The sequence below is a fragment of the Ylistrum balloti genome, unplaced genomic scaffold (genome assembly GCF_031769215.1).
Source record: "Ylistrum balloti isolate Yb309-2 unplaced genomic scaffold, AGI_CSIRO_Ybal_v1 Utg370682, whole genome shotgun sequence".
In the NCBI taxonomy this organism is placed as follows: Eukaryota; Metazoa; Mollusca; class Bivalvia; order Pectinida; family Pectinidae; genus Ylistrum; species Ylistrum balloti.
This window is the reverse complement of record NW_026782411.1, coordinates 34,250-57,022: the sequence shown is the minus strand read 5'-3', so window position 1 is coordinate 57,022 and position 22,773 is coordinate 34,250. Positions and strand designations below refer to the sequence as shown.

Below are 22,773 nucleotides of genomic sequence, written 5' to 3'. Positions count from 1 at the left end.
GATAGGAAAACAGGGGAGGGAAGGTCGATGTCACTATGTACCACTGTCGGAGTGGATACAAAGGGCTCCACATAGTTAATGGTGTACTTTTCCTAACAAGAAGAAAAATAATTCTGTATTGGAGTTGTTAGTATTGTAATTTATGTGCGTTGATGAAAGCTACAGTATAACACGCTCTTGTTGGATAAAACAATTGATCTCAGGTTGCTATGATACCTTGTATGACCACCAAAGTTAACTAGTTACATGAATGTTGAACAAGTTACTTTCACTTTACCAGCAATATACTGTGTCAGAGTTCCCACGTTCACGGCGCTTCCACATATGACGACAAAACATGATTGTTCCGCAGTTTTCATGTAAAATTCCAACGGTTTCATGGAACCGCAGCGGGTGTCCAAAGTCATGACAAAGGCATTGGCGGACATGTGTCCTTGTCTCATTAAAAACCATTGCTGATATTTCTGGATGTCGTTAGGACATGCTCCATATTATCTTTGGAAACCATTGCTGAAATTTCTGAGTGTCGTGAGGACATATGAAGACATGATTCCTGGTCTCTTTGAAGACCATTGCTGATATTTCTAAATGTCGGGAGGGCATGGTTGAACACTTTATGATGTAAAATGACCTTTACAATAATGTCCGTTTTTCTGGGAAATGTGTCACTTGTTTCAGATTTTCTGCTGCCTGGTGAATTATGTTGATATCTAACATCATGATTTACTTTCTGTAAATGTTTAAATCACAGACTTAAGATATCAAATTACTGATGTTATGATATCTAAATATACAATGCAGCAGGGTAGTCCTGACTAAGGATTTCATTTCATTTCTCAAAATAACTGTACAATGGATTTGAGTAAGCTTTTACTTGTTTCAGTATTTCAACCCTCTGACTTTAAAACTTTTTAAATGTATTTTGATTTTTATGTCCCGAGTTCATTTTTTCTTTAAAGCATCAAGGTCAACATTTTTTTTCATTTATTATTTTTTAAATACATTGATGACCTGCAACTAAATGATCAAATATTGAGAATTTTTTATTTAATTAATTTTGGTAGGAATTGGACATGAAAACCATTGTTATGACAATTAACACTTACAAAAAGTCACAACTAGACTTTTTAATTTTGAAATATTTTGTAAGTTTATGCAGTACATATAATTATGAGACATTGATTTCATATATTTTTTACATTGTTGAATTTCATCATTAGTCTGAAGTTGTCGTAAATTTACATGTCTTATCTTTTAAGAAATAACAAAAACATAAAAACTTCAGATCTTTTAATAGAAAACTTTGCAAAACATTGAAATGAGGAAGATATATTAAGTAGATGTCAAATTAGAGAAAGGTGATAGCTAGTATCTGTACAGACACAAAGGTACAAAGGACTATATAGGAAATCTAATCACCCAAGTGTTCAGTGTTCATATATGATGACATGGAATTCCGATGACAAATATATTTAATCTATGACAGTATACTGTAAAGCACTTATATTTTGCATGGGATTTATTTTCGCATTAACAGCGAGGAGAATCAATTGCGAATTCAAATCCTTTGCGGTAATTAGTACAACAATAGCTCTAGATTACTTTGATTACAAAAACAGAAACCAAAGAGGAAATATCATCTGGTGATTTATAAAGAAAGTATAAAAGAAACAAAATATGCAAATAAATTAATTAAATAATTAGATAAATAATTAAGGTAACTCTGGCAGTGCAGACTATAAGGTACAGCATTAGTGTAAAAAATCAAACTTTCCACAGAATTTCAACAAACAACAGATCCAATAATAGCTATACCCAGAACAAAAATTACACAAAGACAGAAAGATCCAGATAAAAAACATTCTTTTTAAGCACTGATCAAAAATATGTAAAACTGGAATTTGAAAATTGTATATAACATTTGGTAACATTGACATGAATGTCCATGCCAGTTTTCCATCACCAGTGTGTACTCAGACATTTCTGTCTCCAGTAGATGAATTTCCACACAACTTTCCCAGACAGTGTTGACACTCCATGTTAATAATTCTACCCATGTTACCTAACAAAAATCTGTATAAAGTTGTGGAATTTGGTGCAGCAGACAGGACCTCTGATGTTGTCAGCAGGCCTGTGATTGGTGACTTATCTGTCACCATGGTGACTGGTGAAGGAATTTGGCAAAATAAATATTTACAATTTTCAGGTCAATAGTTGAAAGTGAAATAACACGAATTGATAATGGTTTGCTATATACAAGGAATAAAACATTAATTTCCCAAGCTTCACTAGCTACCTAACTTCAAGGTCATCACAACCATTTCAAGTCAATTTTCCATCAATATGGGGATAGAAATAGGGATTTTGGAAATTAGGACCAGACAAATTTTGTTCATTTGCCAGATGTAGATATAAAAAAGAAATCAACATGATATCATGTTATTTCAATTTCTAGTTAATGTAAATCCTCCATGTTACCTACAATCTAGGTTTAAATCCATACAGTCTCAATGCATGTGGTGAAGATTTTTTCTGTTTACTTCAAAGATTTAAGGCGGCTCATGCCAGAGACTTACAAACAGGAGAGTTCCTTTCTCTAAAATCTATTTCTACCTTTTGAATTTCTATGTTGATTTCCATATCTGATTAAATGCACTTTATACAAACAGTTTAAATCAGTCAGTTATACTTATAACTTTTACATAAAACACCTTCACAGTATCATGTTTACATCTCATATTGCTCCTAACATAAGAATGATAAACATTCTGGTATCATACCATGCATTAGAAAATAAATTGTTTTTAATCACAAGCTACAGTTACTCAATCATCCAAAGGAACACATTCATATTCCAACAAATAAAACACTTTATGTACAAAACACAGCGAATCTTCTTACAAATCTAGAAATAGCTGGATTTCCTTTCCACTTAACACTGTGAGATAACTAAAAGTTTACATAATTTTGTAATATAACACTTTGTATTTTTCCTGGACTTTTTAAAAACAATTTTCTGTATTATTTTTATTTTACTCTTTATCATCGTCAAATCTAGAGGGAGTATAGAATTCTATTTAAACACATCTACATTAGAATCTACTTGTCTGAGCTTTGCCAATTTTCATTTTCAATATATTTTCATGAAACTAAATAAAAATATTAGGATACGATATTTGAGGTCCAGATCACAGCCAAATAAAACAAAAATGAACATTAAACAGAGGTACTGACCACACACACACAAACACACACACACACACATACACACACATTGGATATCTCATCAGCTATGTACAGAACTTGGTGGCCTAGTATTATTATACCTATGATTGATAGGTACCCAGGTCTCACCAAATATTTGCATTGATACACATGCATCGTTGGACGGCAGTCACAACACAAGAAGGACTGTCGTCGCTAGCTCAGGATTCCAAAAATATATACAAGTACAAAATATCTCCCTGCTCGATGTTCAAAAATTATGGGTCTATATACACAATCACAACCCTTTCTTACCTGTACTCACACAGACAATACTGTACATGTTTTAGCTACTAAATAATGATATATTTCCCACAATTCTGTGATAGTAACGTTTTGTGGATAATGAAGTATAAATAATAATTGACAACTTTTGGATAGTTGGTCAGTTTTAAGATATCAACATACATTGATTTATATTGTATAACATATAAGTTACTTTATCAATAAAAGATTTTGGCCATATAAATTTGTTACATAACTATGTCCTATAATGATAAATAATCCAGTTTATAACAAAATCAGGTCAAAACCTCGTGAAATTATTCCTCTATACTTACTACATAAATAAAGCATCCCTTATGATACATACACCTGCGCCCCATAGTTGTATAAAATACCAAGTGTGAAGGAACTGTAGAGTGATTTGGCCTGTTTCATGAACAAGTCTATCTTTCAGAAATATATCTTAAATGTCTTAATCATGACCTTACATTGAAAATAAGAATATTGAAACTATGAGTAAGAGTAAAGGTGACCAAGTTATTGACTGCGGAAGGTTGAAACGCAAACTCACACAAAAAGTGATGCTTGTGAACTGTTAATTTCTACTTATAGTAATAATGACCTAATTTTTTCTGCAGAAGGGCAAACTCCAACAACGAATGACGTTTCGGAAAAGGTGTATGAAGCACCATGATATTTTAACAAAAAAGGCAGGCTGTAAAGTGGTGACAGTGTATGGGGTGGTGTACATACGGATGGATAGATGTATGGATTGACATAAATACTGGAAAATCTCTATACCCTTGATAACTTTTGTTGCGAGGGTACAAAATCTCATTTTGATGAAAAACTAAGCAGAAAAAATCATTGTTGCAGATGGTTTATATTAGCAAGTAAAAAACTGATGCCCATTAATGCCCACACATGTAATCTTAATGCTTTTTACAGAAGATATCAAAAAATCAATATGATAAGATAAACCATATCATTTATCCTAAGGCTGTAACACAGCCTGTGATTGGCTGTTAGTCACATGACAGACATGTGGTTCATCCTGTGACAAGTGGCTTGTCTAAATCATCCATGTCATGACTTCTATGGAAACAGTTGACATTACATTTCTTCATCCTTCGACCATTGATTTCCTGAAAGCATAAATAAAGCACATTTAACAAACATGTACATTAACAGATATCCTGAAATGTCTGATTTACCATCCGGACATTTTTGCAATAAGCCCAGATAATCGACAAATAAATAATAGCACAAAGTCATACAAAAGTATACAAACAGCATCATAGGAGACAGACGCCGGTAGAATGAACTCCTCAACAACTCTAGAGTTTGTGATAATAATTTAAACTAACTTGATTTAACCTTAACTCTGAGTTTCTTATTCTAAAATCATCACAGAAGAAGTATGATAAGAATCAGAGATTAGTAGAATACAATAGTTATACTGCTGTCAAACGATCACTCAAAGATCTGGATGTAATTTGCTTCTGTAATATTTGGAAGACAACACTAGAAATTTCTTTGATATACAAAATGTATTTTATAAATCTGAGTTTAACAATGTAGGTCACTACATTACATGGATATTACACATTTCAAGTGTTTCTTTTATATCCCCAACCACCTAATAAGTTGCAATGAAAGATATCTGTGTTTTGTTGGTCAACATATGGTATGCAGGTTTTCTGGGTCATAAAACTTCTATCTCCAGCCAAAGATGCTTTTTAGTGAGCGTAATACCAGACCAGCCAACAGTAGGGCAGCTTAAAATATCTTAAATGATCTCCACCTCTGTCAGAATCACTAATAATGATTTCTGTTCCTGTCAGGGTGAACTTCCTATCTCTTGTTTATTTACCATCTGTTAGATCAAAGGTTGGCCAAGATAAAATAACAAATTCTGATATTTAAAGTTTGAACAACCCCTAGTTATAAATATCAACAATAAAAGTTCTGGCATACTTACAAATGATTTTAGATCAGAATATTAACACATTATTTCGGAACAGAACATGAAGAAGTCTTTTGCAAAACTGTCATAAGTTTTTGTTGTGAAGTTAACATCCCTTTCTGCTTTAAAGACATTTAATCATTAAATTCTTCAATGATATCAAATTTAATCACAGGTTATGAATTTACTGAAAATCTTTGAAGTAATGTCTATTTCTGATACTGAGAACTACCAGTTAACATCAGTAAGTTGTCTGTGGAGATCAATTAACCTTAATAAATATTATATTGTCAAATTCAAGATGGCTGATTTGTCAGCCATTTTGCTTTTCTAAATCAATTAAACTGACTTATACTGACAGGTACAATTAATTAGTAAGGGGAACCTTTACATGAAATTTGAGAAGAGTCTATCCAGTACTTCTCAACAAATAGTGATAAAAGAATTTTTTTCAGGATGAATGACAGAATTCACAAACAATGGAGAAAAAGTTATTAGTCCACCATGTAATGGTAAAACATTGCCAGTTACTATACAAGTGAAAATTGTAATTAAAATACATCATGTCACATAAAATGATGAAAATATCAATCCATTGTTAAAGATAACAGAACATTTGATGTTTATAGAAATATATATATATACCTAGTTCTTCAAAACAACAAATTCAAACCACACTTGTTGAGGTGGATGTGAACAATGAAGTACCCTTTTGTGGCACAACTGAAGTAATCTTCACACCCACTGTTGTGAATATAACAAAAATCTGCTATTCTCTCATTTAATAAATGATATTTCATACCAGCCTCTGAACAAACAAACTCAGAAATGTGGAGATGATGATATTTCAGAAGAAATCTAATAAGTCTTCAGTATGTGTATTTCCAATGTATTGAGCCATTGAGTTTGTGTGATGTGAGAACCCCCACAGATTCAGGCCTACAGCCAGAGATCTAAGCAGGCGATGCATATCTGTTTGTAATCTGGTGTTTAAGTGTAACTTATTGATAGATATGCAGTAGAGATTTAGAAACCATTAAGCTGAGAATGTTTGGTCTTGAGATAAAGCTGGGATCAGTGAAGACTTAAACATATCACTTACCTAGCCAAGCTGCCCAGCAAAAACAACACTGATGGTTTTACTTAAATGATTTTTGAACTACCTCCTTGATGATATATCAATTTGTCATATACTGTCGAATCATAAATTTTTGTGGGGTTCAAATATCATGGATTTCAAAGAATACTATTTTGTGTGCACTTAATTTGGTGTACTAAGAAAACACTTAAGACATTAATTGATACTTCTTCAATATTACATTTAATTGATTTTTGGACATTGGTTAAATGTGAAAACAAAATAAATCCTCCCTATCAAAATGAACTTTACAGCAAAAACTCTTTTATGTAAAAGATTCAGATGAAGAGTAATAAAATCTAATAGCTATCAATTGATCATATAATGACTAAATGACAGCATGTGTCATAATATTAAGCAGAGATTTACTCTGACCAAGTGTCACTAGATACTAGAGATTTACTCTGACCAAGTGTCACTAGATACTAAAGATTTACTCTGACCAAGTGTCACTAGATACTAGAGATTTACTCTGACCAAGTGTCACTAGATACTAAAGATTTACTCTGACCAAGTGTCACTAGATACTAGAGATTTACTCTGACCAAGTGTCACTAGATACTAGAGATTTACTCTGACCAAGTGTTGACCAAGTGTCACTAGATAGTAGAGATTTACTCTGACCAAGTGTCACTAGATAACAGAGATTTACTCTGACCAAGTGTCATTAGATACTAGAGATTTACTCTGACCAAGTGTCACTAGATAACAGAGATTTACTCTGACCAAGTGTCACTAGATACTAGAGATTTACTCTGACCAAGTGTCACTAGATACTAAAGATTCACTCTGACCAAGTGTCACTAGATACTAGAGATTTACTCTGACCAAGTGTCACTAGATACTAGAGATTTACTCTGACCAAGTGTCATTAGATAACAGAGATTTACTCTGACAAAGTGTCACTAGATAGTAGAGATTTACTCTGGCGAAGTCTCACTAGATACCAGAGATTTACTCTGACCAAGTGTCACTAGATACTAGAGATTTACTCTGACCAAGTGTCACTAGATAACAGAGATTTACTCTGACCAAGTGTTGACCAAGTGTCACTAGATACTAAAGATTCACTCTGACCAAGTGTCACTAGATACTAGAGATTTACTCTGACCAAGTGTCACTAGATACTAAAGATTCACTCTGACCAAGTGTCACTAGATACTAGAGATTTTCTCTGACTAAGTGTTGCTAATTTAGGCTATTTGATGTAATAATTCAATAAACAAAATCAAGTACATTTTAATGCAGCCTTGATAAAAGATTTCAATATAGAAGGAGGATAATTTACTTGCTCTGATTACGTAAGTGTAAAAACGATGAAGTCAAATGTTATCTACCAAAACAAGCATGGTTTTATCACAGATCAAAATTCATTTAATTCTTCTTCAGATTTTTCCTCCCAAACCCAGCAGGTACAGGGTGTTTTTACTTGGTACTTGGTGCCAGAATACATTTATATTCCTCAAAATATCTGATTCACTGATCACCAAGCCATCATGGAACTATCAAAGTATCAAAACTAGTTTCTGCAGAGTGCCATCAATTTTTGCTTTTGAAAGAAAGCAGTGGTAGCTTTTACATCAATGGTCTAAGGTGAAATATATATAAATATAGGTACTGGCATCACTATATAGAACAACGACATGTGTCAGAGATGGCAGGGGGTGTATAAATGCTAGTAATGAGTTGAATCATGACCTAATCTTAGAGAAACCTTGATTGCCTAGCTATGAAGAAACCTTGATTACCTAGCCTTAGAGAAGCTACCTACCCATTAAGAAACATTAGATACCTAAGTATAAATAAACTATTTACTGAGTCATGGAGAAACCCTAATTAACTTGTCTTGAGGAAACTCTGGTTTCCCATATGGGAGAACCTTGGTGCTGGAATAGTTACCCACCCACAGAAAAATCCTAACTCTCCATGGAGAAACCCTTCTTATTCAGACATCATTCAGGAGAAACCCTAATCACTCAGCCATGGAGAAACCCTAATAAATCCTGGTTATTCAGCCAATAAGTAATCCTAATTAAAGCCTATTTACTCAGCCATGAAGTAACCCTCATCAAAGCCTAGTTACTTAGCCATGGAGAAACCTTAATTAGAGCCTAGTTACACAGTCATTAACCATTATTAAATCCTAGTTACTCTGCCAATAAGAAATCCTAATTAAAGCCTTGTTGCTCAACAATGAAGAAAACCCTACTTAATTAGTCATGAAAAATCCATAATACCTCACCCAAGGAGAAACCCTTATCAATCATTGTCATTGTCATTGTTTAAGAGAGCCCCTAGTTATAAAACCATGGAAAAACCAATGTTTCTCTGCCTTAGTTATTCAGTCATGAGAAAACCCTAGTTGCACAGCCATGGAGAACCTCTAGTTACTCAGCCGTGGAGAACCTCTAGTTACACAGCCGTGGAGAACCTCTAGTTACTCAGTCATGGAGAACCTCTAGTTACACAGCCGTGGAGAACCTCTAGTTACACAGCCGTGGAGAACCTCTAGTTACTCAGCCGTGGAGAACCTCTAGTTACTCAGCCGTGGAGAACCTCTAGTTACTCAGCCGTGGAGAACCTCTAGTTACACAGCCGTGGAGAACCTCTAGTTACTCAGCCGTGGAGAACCTCTAGTTACTCAGCCGTGGAGAACCTCTAGTTACTCAGCCGTGGAGAACCTCTAGTTACACAGCCGTGGAGAACCTCTAGTTACACAGCCGTGGAGAACCTCTAGTTACACAGTCATGGAGAACCTCTAGTTACACAGCCGTGGAGAACCTCTAGTTACACAGCCGTGGAGAACCTCTAGTTACTCAGCCGTGGAGAACCTCTAGTTACTCAGCCGTGGAGAACCTCTAGTTACTCAGCCGTGGAGAACCTCTAGTTACTCAGCCGTGGAGAACCTCTAGTTACACAGCCGTGGAGAATCTCTAGTTACTCAGCCATGGAGAACCTCTAGTTACTCAGTCCTTGGAAACCTCCAACTTTTCAGCCATGGAAAAACAATGATAACTCATTTGTGGAATAACCTCAATGTATACCTAAGCAAGGAAAACCACTGATCATTCAGTTATTTTTCAGGAGAATTCCCAGCCATGTGGAATCTACCTACCAATGGCATTGTAATTTCCTCAGTCAAGAATTTACTCATCCTGAGCACTGCACATTTCTCAGCCAATAATTTCATATATCCAGGGCACTTAACCAAAGTGTTACCCGATTATTTCACCCAACATGAGGACTCCAGATTTTATTAAGCAAAATATGTGAAAACTATTCAAGACTGTCTCATAATTGAATGTGTATTTAGAAATATAAAGGTACATACAAGTGCTTACATAATAGACATACAATCCTTAGTACATACAAGTACTTATATAATAGACATACAATCCTTAGTACATACAAGTACTTATATAATAGACATTCAATCCTTAGTACATACAAGTGCTTACATAATAGACATACAATCCTTGGTACATACAAGTGCTTATATAATAGACATACAATCCTTAGTACATACAAGTGCTTACATAATAGACATACAATCCTTAGTACATACAAGTACTTATATAATAGACATACAATCCTTAGTACATACAAGTACTTATATAATAGACATTCAATCCTTAGTACATACAAGTGCTTACATAATAGACATACAATCCTTGGTACATACAAGTGCTTATATAATAGACATACAATCCTTGGTACATACAAGTGCTTACATAATAGACATACAATCCTTGGTACATACAAGTGCTTATATAATAGACATACAATCCTTAGTACATACAAGTGCTTATATAATAGACATACAATCCTTAGTACATACAAGTACTTATATAATAGACAAACAATCCTAAGACCTGGTTTATTTTGGCTGATGTTTAGCCTATGCTGAGGTTAGTCAGTGTTGACAAAACAGTAATACAGTACCAACCAAACATTAGCAACAAGACAATTTAGAACAAGCTACTTTCTGTATAAAACAAGAGATCCTAGAGGGATCTTGTACCTAACATTGTTTGGTCTTTATTTGTTCTCTAAAAGTTGGTTCTTTTCCCTTCCTTTTTCTTCTTTCCTATCTTTTGCTCTTAATTATATGAAATGAAAACATTCCTCTGAAGAAATAGCCATACTAATCTTAAACTGCCAAATCCAAGATGGTCGCCTGTTAGCCACTTTTGTTTTTCTAATCAGTCTCGAAATTGAAAGACCACATCTAGGGACCAAGGGACACCTACATATGAAATTTGAAAAAGATCCATCCTGTCCTCTCAAGAAATTGTTAAGGAGCAGGCTTTCACATGGTTTGCCTGTGGCTCAATTTCTTTTGCATTAAGACTGTTGCATTAAAATTATTCAGAAATGAAATTATGATAAGAAAATTTGTTTAATGACATACAGATGGAACATAAACATGAATATATGGTGATTTGAACAGCACAACATCTGATGATGAGCTAAAAATGCACCTAAGTCTTCAGGTGTCATGTAAGCAGAATATTAAAACAGATGGCAAGCCAGTACATATTGTGACATTATCCCGGAGTCCTGCAATTAGATAGAATACCAGTAATGACAAGTAATCACTTCATTCCACCACCAGTGGTGTTTTGAGGGAAATCATATTTCATTTACGATGTTTTGAGAATGGTTTGGCATCACCTGCAAAATTTCAAGTAGATATTTTTATTTTGGGTGAAAAATCTTCAGAAACTGCAAAACATTAATTCTTGTTTCCATAGCAACATAAAAACTAAACACAAAATCATATCCTTTCCGTTGCAGATGACATCACTAGTAAGGTAGCTTTATGTGTGAAACTACATTCCAGGTACAATATTATATGTACACTGTGAGCTTCCAAAAAAGCAAGGTTTGTACATAGCTGTTTCCTAGGTAACAGAAAAAGTTAAAAAAAGAAAACTTCTCCAAAGCAAAAGTAACTCTGAGAGAACAAGTTTGATATATATACAAAGTTTTGTGTAGTTAAATTTGAAGAAAAAAAGAAAATTGAATGACAGAACATGATTTTAACATCAAATTTATCTTAGGGGGTGAAAATGCATGTGACTAAATTCTCTAAGAACTGACAAAAAAGTTTGACTTCTAACAGTGGTGAAAGTAAAATTCAACTTCAGCAGTGACAACAAGTAGTACATGACTCTGGAGAAAAGTGAAATTAAACTTCAGCAGTGACAACAAGTAGTACATGACTCTGGAGAAAAGTGAAATTAAACTTCAGCAGTGACAACAAGTAGTACATGACTCTGGAGAAAAGTGAAATTAAACTTCAGCAGTGACAACAAGTAGTACATGACTCTGGAGAAAAGTGAAACTTCACTTCAGAGTGACAACAAGTAGTACATGACTCTGGAGAAAAGTGAAATTAAACTTCAGCAGTGACAACAAGTAGTACATGACTCTGGAGAAAAGTGAAATTAAACTTCAGCAGTGACAACAAGTAGTACATGACTCTGGAGAAAAGTGAAATTAAACTTCAGCAGTGACAACAAGTAGTACATGACTCTGGAGAAAAGTGAAATTAAACTTCAGCAGTGACAACAAGTAGTACATGACTCTGGAGAAAAGTGAAATTAAACTTCAGCAGTGACAACAAGTAGTACATGACTCTGGAGAAAAGTGAAATTAAACTTCAGCAGTGACAACAAGTAGTACATGACTCTGGAGAAAAGTGAAATTCCACTTCAGCAGTGACAACAAGTAGTACATGACTCTGGAGAAAAGTGAAATTAAACTTCAGCAGTGACAACAAGTAGTACATGACTCTGGAGAAAAGTGAAATTAAACTTCAGCAGTGACAACAAGTAGTACATGACTCTGGAGAAAAGTGAAATTAAACTTCAGCAGTGACAACAAGTAGTACATGACTGGAGAAAAGTGAAATTAAACTTCAGCAGTGACAACAAGTAGTACATGACTCTGGAGAAAAGTGAAATTAAACTTCAGCAGTGACAACAAGTAGTACATGACTCTGGAGAAAAGTGAAATTAAACTTCAGCAGTGACAACAAGTAGTACATGACTCTGGAGAAAAGTGAAATTAAACTTCAGCAGTGACAACAAGTAGTACATGACTCTGGAGAAAAGTGAAATTAAACTTCAGCAGTGACAACAAGTAACATGACTCTGGAGAAAAGTGAAATTAAACTTCACAGTGACAACAAGTAGTACATGACTCTGGAGAAAAGTGAAATTAAACTTTTGAGCAGTGACAACAAGTAGTACATGACTCTGAAGTTTGAATTCATACAGAACTGACAAGAAAAAGTGAAATTAAATACAGAATTGACAATTTGACATGAACAGTGTTAACAAAAAGAAGTTTGAATTCATACAGAATTGACAAGTAGAAGTGCGACCTCATACAGAATTGACAAGTAGAAGTTTGAATGCAAACAGAATTGACAACTGGAAGTGTGACTTCATACAAAACTGACAAGTAGAAGTTTGAATTCATACAGAACTGACAAGTAGAAATTTGAATTCATACAGAACTGACAAGTAGAAGTTTGAATTCATACAGAACTGACAAGTAGAAGTGTGACTTCTGACAAGTAGAAGTTTGACTTCATACAGAACTGACAAGTAGAAGTTTGAATTCATACAGAACTGACAAGAAGAAGTGTGACTTCATACAGAACTGACAACTAGAAGTTTGAATTCATACAGAACTGACAAGTAGAAGTTTGAATTCATACAGAACTGACAAGTAGAAGTGTGACTTCACACAGAACTGTGACTTCACACAGACCTGACAAGTAGAAGTTTGAATTCGTACAGAACTGACAAGTAGAAGTTTGAATTCATACAGAACTGACAAGAAGAAGTGTGACTTCATACAGAACTGACAACTAGAAGTTTGAATTCATTCAGAATTGACAAGTAGAAGTTTGAATGCAAACAGAATTGACAACTGGAAGTGTGACTTCATACAGAACTGACAAGTAGAAGTTTGACTTCATACAGAACTGACAACTAGAAGTTTGAATTTATACAGAACTGACAAGTAGAAGTGTGACTTCACACAGAACTGACAAGTAGAAGTGTGACTTAATACAGAACTGACAAGTAGAAGTTTGAATTCATACAGAACTGACAAGTAGAAGTGTGACTTCACACAGAACTGACAAGTAGAAGTTTGAATTCATACAGAACTGACAAGAAGAAGTGTGACTTCATACAGAACTGACAAGTAGAAGTTTGACTTCATACAGAACTGACAAGAAGTTTGAAGAACTGACAAGTAGAAGTGTGACTTCACACAGAACTGACAAGTAGAAGTTTGAATTCATACAGAACTGACAAGAAGAAGTGTGACTTCATACAGAACTGACAACTAGAAGTTTGAATTCATACAGAACTGACAAGTAGAAGTGTGACTTCATACAGAACTGACAAGTAGAAGTTTGAATTCATACAGAACTGACAACTAGAAGTTTGAATTTATACAGAATTGACAAGTAGAAGTGTGACTCCATACAGAACTGACAAGTAGAAGTTTGAATTCATACAGAACTGACAAGTAGAAGTGTGACTTCACACAGAACTGACAAGTAGAAGTTTGAATTCATACAGAACTGACAAGTAGAAGTGTGACTTCACACAGAACTGACAAGTAGAAGTGTGACTTCATACAGAACTGACAAGTAGAAGTTTGATTCATACAGAATTGACAAGTAAAAGTGTGATTTCATACAGAACTGACATCTAGAAGTTTGAATTCATACAGAACTGACAAGAAGAAGTTTGAATTCATGCAGAACTGACAAGTAGAAGTGTGACCTCATACAGAATTGACAAGTAGAAGTTTGAATTCATACAGAATTGACAAGTAGAAGTTTTAATTCATTCAGAATTGACAAGTAGAAGTTTGATTGCAAACAGAATTGACAACTGGAAGTGTGACTTCATACAGAACTGACAAGTAGAAGTTTGAATTCGTACAGAACTGACAAGTTTTGACTTGAAACAAAGTTGACAAGTAGTAGTTTGATTACATGATGGAACAGACAAGCACAAGTAAACTACATTTATACATGACTAATTCTGACTCATCCTTGTAAATATTCAATTTTCTGACATCTATGTTTAAATCTTCACATAACTTAAGTTATAAAATACGATATCACATAAAACTCACATTTAACTCCATGATTATTCATTCACTACCATTATGGAAAACCCAAATTTTGTCTGATTTCTGCTGAAGATAAAACAGTACGTTTTATCTGTCAGAAGAACTTATATAACCTAGATCTGTTTTGAGATAGAACTTGCACCACTGGCATCACTTTGATACAATTGAAGTTGAGTTGTGGATGGTTACCAGGGACCAATACCATAAACATGCTGCGGAAACATGCTGCATGTAAAAATAAATTGTTTATAGACCACTGGAATAACTTTTCAATACTATTATCCTTAATCTACTACTCTAACAATCAGTGAGATAGGCTATGTTTCTCCAAATAAAACACATTTTTAAATACCTTTCCTTCCCATCCTGCAGAATTATATAAAACATGTTCTGCCTATTACGGTTTAAATGATCAAAGTATATCTGATGCTTGTGCTAATGCACCACTTAGACTGGGAACAAAACATACATGTGATCCTGATTACCGGTACTTCAATGAATGAAGCAGAAGCTTCCTGTGGGATAATGTAGGGTACAATGTGTATGATACTATATGTATGTGTGTCTAACAGTGGCAGAGCTCTATGTTATAATCTAGACACAATCCTATGTACAACCAGGTCTCATGCCAACAAAAACAAACAACTTATTATGTATAACCCCTACAAGCTTTGTTCATCTTGTCCTATTTCAATATGTAAAAGCATCAAATGGATAAATTCTCTTTAGACTTTCTGGATTGAAATCAAATTTCCCCAAGAAAGACAATTTTTGGTAGAATAAAGCATAGGAACTATGCTATTTCCTTTACTCAGTGTGAATCAATGTTTCTATTTTAAGAGGGGATACATTCTCATTATTTCTGAGAATGGATTGAACTCAGAAAAAATCATAATAGTGAAATAAAGCATTATTAGAGAAATTTTATACCATGTTAAAGTTCTTGTCATGACTTACATGAAAAACACATCTTTTTTGCTTCAAACTTTTTGTAAAACTGTCAAATTCTAAAATTCTATGATCAAATTTCAAACTTGACAAGAGATCCTAGAAGGATCATGGTGTCCACTAATATATGATCTTTTGGTATTCATTCTTAATCAACTCGTTCTTTTTCTTTTTCTTCTTTTTACTTTTCTTTGATTGGTTTTTAAATATATATGCCCAACTAGTGCCCATGGTGAACTACAAATGAAATTTTAGCAATGTTCCAGTAAGAAGGTATAAACTGCGATAACAAACAATAACTGTCAAAATCCAAGATGGAAGCCTTTCCGCCATTTATTTTCAGATCTGTCCCAAAATAGACAGTGGACATGCATCAAGAACTTTTTAACAAATAGCGATAACAAGAATTGTTTAAGAACAATGGGTGTAGTGTTATTTGAACATACCACCATCAGAAAATGGTGAGCTAAAAAGAAACAGATGACAAATTACTGTGATCTAGGAGAGATGATCAATCCTGACTGATGTCCCACTGAGCCTATGATGTCCTCAGATAACTCTTCTAATAACTATGTTTTATTTCAAAATAAAGGTTAACGATCCAAAGCAGCCCTTCCACACATAAGGAGTCATAAAGCCCAGCCTTAACTTTATTCATCATAGACATCCATGGGCTTTTCTTAAGTTTTAAGTGGAACTTGTTCTAAAAACAGTAATGTAGGAAATAAGGGTCTACCTACAATCTGATACGCTGTCATCATCAGACCACAACAACAGACCCAGCAGTGATGCCAAGTGTCATGTGTCAAATGTCTGTCTAAAATGTCTGACTAAAATGTCTTATACACTGTCATTATCAGATCACAACAGCAGACCCAGCAGTGATGCCAAGCGTCATGTGTCAAATGTCTGTCTAAAATGTCTGACTAAAATGTCTTATACACTGTCATCATCAGATCACAACAGCAGACCCAGCAGTGATGCCAAGTGTCATGTGTCAAATGTCTGTCTAAAATGTCTGACTAAAATGTCTTATACACTGTCATCATCAGATCACAACAGCAGACCCAGCAGTGATGCCAAGTGTCATGTGTCAAATGTTTGACTAAAAATGTCTTATACACTGTCATCATCAGATCACAACAGCAGACCAAGCAGTGATGCCAAGTGTCATGTGTCAAATGTCTGTCTAAAATGTCTTATACACTGTCATTATCAGATCACAACAGCAGACCAAGCAGTGATGCCAAGTGTCATGTGTCAAATGTTTGACTAAAAATGTCTTATACACTGTCATCATCTGATCACAACAGCAGAACAAGCAGTGATGCCAAGTGTCATGTGTCAAATGTCTGTCTAAAATGTCTTATACATTGTCATTATCAGATCACAACAGCAGACCAAGCAGTGATGCCAAGTGTCATGTGTCAAATGTTTGACTAAAAATGTCTTATACACTGTCATCATCAGACCACAACAACAGGCCAAGCAGTGATGCCAAGTGTCATGTGTCAAATGTCTGACTAAAAAAGTCTTATACACTGTCATCATCAGATCACAACAGCAGACCCAGCAGTGATGCCAAGTGTCATGTGTCAAATGTCTGTCTAAAATGTCTTATACACTGTCATCATCAAATCATAACGACAGACCAAGCAGTGATGCCAAGTGTTGTTCTTATACACTGTCAGACCAAGCAGTGATGCCAAGTGTCATGTGTCAAATGTCTGACTAAAAAGTCTTATACACTCTCATCATCAGATCACAAAAGCAGACCAAGCAGTGATGCCAAGTGTCATGTGTCAAATGCTTGAGTCAGACACACTATTGGTATCTGATAACAACATTTCAAACCATGATGCCAGGGGTCACATGTGACATATCTGACCCAGAGTCTGATAATAAAGCTATGACAAAGATTTTGTAGACTTTTCTAATGAAACTGACAGTACTTTTGAGAACTGCTATTACAAGCCCACCACTGTCCTGGTCTATACCAGTTAAACTGTTACATATTCCTGTGACTTGTATGTACATGTAATATCTAAGGCCGAGAAACAATATACTGACTTGAATCTTTTGAACAAAGAAAAGTTCATTGCCCTATGAATTCTATGTAGAAGCAGCCAACTGTTTTCTATTGAGGAGTTGCCGGTGGTGGATGTTATGTAATCAAGGTGTTTATAGATACATTGTATTCTGTAACTTGTATAAACCATCAGGACATGTGCTTCTGATTTTGTATCCAGAGTCAAGCATCAACCTATAACACTGTTACCACAGATGTCCTTGACTTCTGCTAGACATTTTGTCTGGTATCAACCTATAACACTGTTACCACAGATGTCCTTAACTTCTGCTAGACATTTTGTCTGGTATCAACCTATAACACTGTTACCACAGATGTCCTTGACTTCTGCTAGACATTTTGTCTGGTATCAACCTGTAACCCTCTGTTACCACAGATGTCCTTGACTTCTGCTAGACATTTTGTCTGGTATCAACCTGTAACCAACTGTTACCACTGATGTCCTAAACTTGGGCTACACATTGAGTCAAGCATCAACCTGTAACTCTCTGTTACTACTAACATCCTACACTACTGGTAGGTATTTCATATTTCTATGGAAATGTATAGAATTCATTTCAACTTCAAATTCAGATTCAAGGACCTCTGTATATTAAATTTGGTCTAAATGCCAAAAAGACGTCAAAAGCAGTTGAAAAATTACCAGCATTTCCTAATACTAGTGCACACAAAATCAGATAAAAATCAAATATCTAAATTTAACCAATAAGAGGCCAAAATTTACCTCAACATAGTTGTCATAACAATTGAAACATTACAGTGATGTTTGGCATATCCTGAAGCCCCTATGAACCAAATTTGAAGAAAATTGGTCAATATCTAAATTTCAACCAATCAGAATCCACCATTTGCCTTAGCATGGGTGTCATGGCAATGAAACACATACAGTGATTTTTGGCATCCCCTTATACCCCTTTAAACCAAATTTGGTAAAAATAGAATAATATCTTAATTTTGACCAATCAGAAGCCAGAACTGTGTTGCCATAGTAGCTGTTTCTGAAACACCTAATGTATCTTTCTATAGGTTTTAACTACTTACATGATTTGACCATATTCAAATAATAAAATCTGTTCAATGATGAAGGAGTAATGGCATATATAGTAAATTTTGTTTGCAATTACCAGTTACCAGGTAACTAAAGTTTTGGAAAAAAAAGAAGAAAAATTTGCATGCACATCTACTTCTGATCCTTTACATTGATATAAAGTTTTGTTGGAATTGATTCCATGGCTTAGGTGCAGTTCTCTGAACAATATTCCAGTATACCCTCCAACTTCGTTGTGAAGAATCCAGTGGGCCTGCCTGTATTGCTCAGCTGACACTCAATTCTTTTTGGAAAATGTTTCTTTTTAACATGGAAGCTTCAGATGCAAACTTTTACAAAAGTTGATTGTCATGTGGGACACGTAAGACTAGAATGTACATACTTACGTGCAGATCCCTACATATGACTATCATCGTGAGGATAAAAACCAAAATGTTTGTACTCCATTTTGATATAATTCATCAAGATCTACATCTTATGGTGTATCCTTTTGGAAAGAATTAATATCATTCTAGGGTTTCTAGAATTTAAAGAGATGTTTTTTTGTTTTTTGGAAAGCTAAAAATAACATTTTGTTAACAATTCATTAAACAGATTTTCTGGTTAATCAAAAGTTATTAGAAAGTTTAACAAAACTTTATGATCTTGAATATGGGTCAAAGTCATTTGTTTTCTCATAAATTTTATAGCATACTAACTCAATTCCAACAGGCTACAGGTTTGAAATTTTTAAGTCAGGCTTCATTTTGGAAATGCAAACGGGTAAATTTCTTATCACAACTTAACAAGAGGTACACCTTTGAGCTGTGTTGTCGAGAAAATAAGCAAGTTCAAAATATACAATTATCCTACAGTGAATATTCCTTCTTCCCAGCACATATTGGGTTATCAACTTTTGAGGACATTTACAGAATCTCTCTCTCTCTCTGTCTCAAAAAAATCTAGCAGTCAAACAAAGGAAAGCTAACAAGATAACAGGTTTCTAATAGGATGAGAAAGAGTGGTAGTAGTTTGGTTGCCTTCTGTCCCTAACAAACCTTGTCCAATCTGAATGACTGCAATATGATTTTACTTAACCAAAATATCTTTCTGGATACAAACGGAGTATGACATCTACATCATACTTATAACAAAGTATGACAGAACAGGGAGTGTGATACCTACATCATACTTATAACATACAGAGCAGGGAATGTGATACCTACATCATACTCATAACATACAGAACACGGAGTGTGAAACCTACATCATACTTATAACATACAGAACAGGGAGTGTGACACCTACATCATACTTATAACATACAGAACAGGGAGTGTGACACCTACATCATACTTATAACATACAGAACACAGAGTGTGACACCTACATCATACTTATAACATACAGAACAGGGAGTGTGACATCTACATCATACTTATAATATACAGAACAGGGAGTGTGACACCTACATCATACTTATAACATACAGAACACGGAGTGTGACACCTACATCATACTTATAACATACAGAACACGGAATGTGATACCTACATCATACTTATAACATACAGAACAGGGAGTGTGACACCTACATCATACTTATAACATACAGAACAGGGAGTGTGACACCTACATCATACTTATAACATACAGAACAGGGAGTGTGATACCTACATCATACTTATAACAAAGTATGTCAGAGCAGGGAGTGTGACATCTACATCATACTTATAACACACAGAACAGGGAGTGTGATACCTACATCATACTTATAACATACAGAACAGGGAGTGTGATTCCTACATCATACTTATAATAGGGAGTGTGATACCTACATCATACTTATAACAAAGTATGTCAGAACAGGGAGTGTGATACCTACATCATACTTATAACATACAGAACAGGGAGTGTGATACCTACATCATACTTATAACAAAGTATGACAGAACAGGGAGTGTGATACCTACATCAAACTTATTACAAAGTATGACAGAACAGGGAGTGTGATACCTACATCATACTTATAACACACAGAACAGGGAGTGTGATACCTACATCATACTTATAACAAAATATAACAGAACAGGGAGTGTGACACCTACATCATACTTATAACAAAGTGTGAATATACATGCGTTCCTTGAGATATATAATATTCACACTGCTCAGGATAAAGACAGAGACATTCGATACAAATGTATGTTGATACCATTACCTTTCTTCTAATTTGTTGTTCACACAATCCATAGATGACTGTTCCAATGAGGATCAGGAAGCCAAGGGAGATAAGTGAAATCTCTATCACATGTACAATTAATAAAGGTGTAAACAGCATCGACTTCAACAGGTCAGCATTCACGTCATCAACTACGGCACTCTAGAAAACAATAAAGTAAAATCGTAAATAACATCGACTTCAACAGGTCTGCGTTCATGTCATCATCTACGGCACTCTACAAAACAATTAAGTAAAATCGTAAATGACATCGACTTCAACAAGTCAGCATTCACGTCATCATCTACGGCACTCTACAAAACAATAAAGTAAAATTGTAAACATTAGCGACTTAAACAAGTCAGCGTTCACGTCATAAACTCCGACATTCTAGAAAACAATAAAGTAAAATTGTAAACAACATGGACTTCAACAGGTCAGCGTTCTCGTCACCAACTACGGCACTCTAGAAAACAATAAAATAAAATCGTAAACAGTATCAACTTCAACAGCTAAGCGTGCATGTCATCAACTTCGGCAATCTAGAAAACAACAGGAAAATTGTAAACGGTTACTTCTGTGGTCAGTGCTCACATCACAAACTATGGCACAAAAGGTGAGTTTCTACAATAGCTATCAATATTCTTCAAACCTGAAGAAGAATGGAGCAGTATAAGTGAGATCTATTAGTGGAAATTATACATAGATCTCTAAAACATTTGATCTTAATCAAAGTCCAGGGTCAAGTTCCCTACGTAATCTCACCTATACCAAATAAATTAGGACAAAATCAGGCCAAACTTAAATTTTGACCAAACAGAGGCTTTGCTACAAGTTTGGATGTGCAATGGTGAAAGTTCGTGGATGTGAGAGAACATGATTTGAAACAATCAGACAAGTCCTTCCTGATACAGCTATAGGCCAAATACAACCACATTAGGTGTCATGGCTCTTTAGAAAGAGGTGGTCGGGTGGCACAGTGGTAACGCACTCGCCTTTCACCTAGCCGTCCAGGGTTTGATTCCCGGAAGGGACGTGAAAAGGTATGGGATCACCTGCCCGACCACGTGGGTTTTCCCACGGTACTCCGGTTTCCCTCGGGCACTTCCATCCGAGCCAACAAGAGTGATTTATATAAGTTGGAAAAACTTGCTTCGCAATTGTTGTAAAATAAATAAAGTTTATTATTTAAAAAGACTCACTTGACCTTTATATATATATAAACAGAGAATGACCTATACAAAAAAACTGTCAAAACTATATCACAGTAATAATAAGAACATGTAGCTATATAAGTAAAGAGGTTTTAATTTGTATGATCTTTCTCAACGTACAATTAGGATAGTTGTTATAATAAAGACCAGTGAAAACTGTAACTGTTGCTTGTCATGAAGAATACAACAGGCACTAACTGGGATAGTAGAGAATTCATATGGTGATTATAATATATAATTTTGTATGGTCATGGTCAGGACAAAAAGCTTATAATACTAATAGACAATGCCATTAACAACATACACGCCCTGTGTAAAGTTTTACAACGTATGATATAAAACACATAATATTTGAGATAATTGAGATATGCTATGGCAGGGAAGTATATTGTGTGTGCTGTGTTTTGCAATTTTAAATGATATATCTTAAAACAAAACAAGAGGGCCATTACCCTTAACAGTCATCTGACAATTGATGCAGTGATGGACAAACCAGATAAAACAGATGATAT

General features: G+C 34.8%; 1 long non-coding RNA gene across 1 annotated transcript; it reads right to left on the bottom strand.

Annotated features, from left to right (window-relative positions):
• Positions 1 to 1,277: 1,277 nt before the first annotated feature.
• Positions 1,278 to 21,212, bottom strand: LOC132557518 (uncharacterized). The gene is made up of 2 exons (XR_009554516.1): positions 21,048 to 21,212; positions 1,278 to 4,634 (listed from the first exon to the last, which is right to left on the bottom strand). It is a non-coding gene; the product is annotated as an uncharacterized LOC132557518 (long non-coding RNA).
• Between the last annotated feature and the right edge of the window lie 1,561 nt (positions 21,213 to 22,773).